We start from the raw sequence: 2,500 nt of genomic DNA, 5'->3' as shown, positions 1-2,500 counted from the left end.
CATTCAAGGACTGGTGAAAAAGTAGGTATTTTTGCAATTTGCTTGTCTTTTGATTCCGTAGCACTAATGGTATCTGATACAAATGTATTAATGGATGTCATAGACTGTATCGTCTTAGCTCTTTTAGCAAAATCTTTTTGTGAACTCAAATTAGCTTCTTCTTTTGAAAAGGTTTCATATGCGAAAGATTTGATGACGAATTTCGCGGCTGAAGCTTTCCTTTGTTCATCAAGAGATAAAACACCTGCTTCTCTGTAAGTCCCTAAATTTGATGTAAGAATGGGCACACCTAGAGCGAGTTTATAAGCCTTACAATCAATGCTTTGCAGCTTCTTTAACAAATGCAGTGGAGCACTGAAGAATACCTCTTGAGCGTATGTCAAGCGTGAACGTACGAGGGAGGTAGCGAGAGATATCAACGCTTTGGTATCTTGCCCCCGGTGCTGCTTACAAATTATTTTAAGGAAATTTAGACCTTTTCTTGCTTTGTTTAGTATATAGTCAATATGATAATTCCACGAAAGCTTTGAAGAAAGATAGACTCCCAAAAATTTAACAGATTGTGTATATTTGATGATGGTACCATTTATTGTAAACACAGGGAACTTTTCTTGGTCTGATCCTGTATTAAATAGCATCATATTTGGTTTTTCTAAGGACAAGCCATTTTCTGTCATAAAGTTGCTGATTTTATCAAGTTCCCGCTGATATATTTTCTTTATGTAAATCAATATCCTAGTAGGCGTTTTATTTTTCATTGTCACCTTCATCCATAAACAAATGTCATCAGCAAATTGAACCAAGACTGTATCTTTAGCTAGCTTGTTAGGTAGATCTGCTAATAATATATTGAATAAAATCGGCGAAATTACTGATCCTTGTGGTAACCCCATGTGTAATTGTCTGGGGTTTGAGTTGGTATTTCTGATAAAAAAAAACAACAACAAAAAACCCTCTAATATAATCATACATGTTGCCTGTGATACCGATATTTTTCAGTTTATATAAAAGTCGAGCGTGCCACACTTGGTCGTACGCTTTTTTCACATAAAAAAGTCGCTAGTTCGTTTTTTCGCCTTGCAAACTGTTGCTTTACCTGTCTAGTCAGTTTGACTAGATGTTCTGTGGAGGATCTACCTTTTCTAAAGCCAGCTTGGTTTATAGGAATTACAAACTGAATGGGTCAACACCTACACCATCAAAATAATTTTTAATCGGAGAAACCCTATTTGGGTACATGGAAAAACAAGAGAAAAACAGGCCCACATCCTCGAGACGCGCCATCGCACGAAGAAGAAGAGAGAGAGAAAATAAGAATATAAAAAAAGGGGGGGAGGGGGCCAGGGAGGCTGTGGGGGTGGGGGGGCAGGAAGGGGTGGAAATAACCAATCATTAATTCAATATAAGGAGTAAAAAAAACAAAAACAAAATTACTTGAAACATTTAGTACTGTTAACCTGACACAAGGAAAAGGAATAAGAACATAAAAATTATCGCACAGATTCAGTGATCATTTAAAAAAAATTTGCCATCTTCAGCAACACAGTCTGACGTTTAAAAGTTACGACATGGCCATCATGGCGATGGTCCGACACAGCAATGATCCGACAGAGCAACAGACTGACGTGTCATCAGCTGTGCAGGCTTCTCTATCCGAAGTTGATGTGTTTGCATTTTATTTAGGGTATACTATGATCAGATCATTCATTGTCACCTGTTCTAGGCGGATTTATGTCATCCCTGTCCACACCCCCCCCCAGATTTTTTGGTTTGTCTGCAGTTTTAAACGAAATATGCATGAATCTTAAAAGAGGGAGTTTTCTGGTGTGTGTGTGTGTGTTTGTTTGTGTGTGTTTGTTTGTGTGTGTGTGTGTGTGTGTGTGTGTGTGTGTGTGTGTGTGTGTGTGTGTGTTTGTGTGTGTGTGTGTGTGTGTGTGTGTGTGTGTGTGTGTGTGTGTGTATCTGTGAGTGTGTGTGTGTTTGCGCGCGCGCGTGTGTGTGTGTGTGCGCGCGCGCGCGTGTTTGTGTGTGTGTGTGTTTACGTTCTCTGTGCGTGTGTGTCTGTGTGTGTGTGTGTGTGTGTGTGTGTGTGTGTGTGTGTGTGTGTGTGTGAGTGTGTGCGTTTGTGTGCCTCTGTCTGTACGGTACAGAGATCTTAAATGCCATACGAACAAGAAGAGACAAGAGATAGATAGATAGATAGATAGATAGATAGAGAGAGAGAGAGAGAGAGAGAGAGAGAGAGACAGACAGACAGACAGACAGACAGACAGACAGACAGACAGACAGACTGACTGACTGACTGACTGACTGACTGGCTTGGGCAAAATCTGCGAGCTGCCCGACACGTTAAGTTGTGGCCGCTCCGAGAGAGAGCTTAATACATCATTCATGGAATGGAAAATGCTGGGCTGCCTTTTTCCCTTGCCAATATTTGCCAGCCTGCTTTCGAGGCAGTGTGTCTGTGTGTAAGTGCATGTCTGTTGTGTGTGTGTGGTGC

This window comes from Babylonia areolata, chromosome 7, assembly GCF_041734735.1.
Source record: "Babylonia areolata isolate BAREFJ2019XMU chromosome 7, ASM4173473v1, whole genome shotgun sequence".
In the NCBI taxonomy this organism is placed as follows: domain Eukaryota; kingdom Metazoa; phylum Mollusca; class Gastropoda; order Neogastropoda; family Buccinidae; genus Babylonia; species Babylonia areolata.
This window is presented reverse-complemented; position numbering follows the sequence as displayed.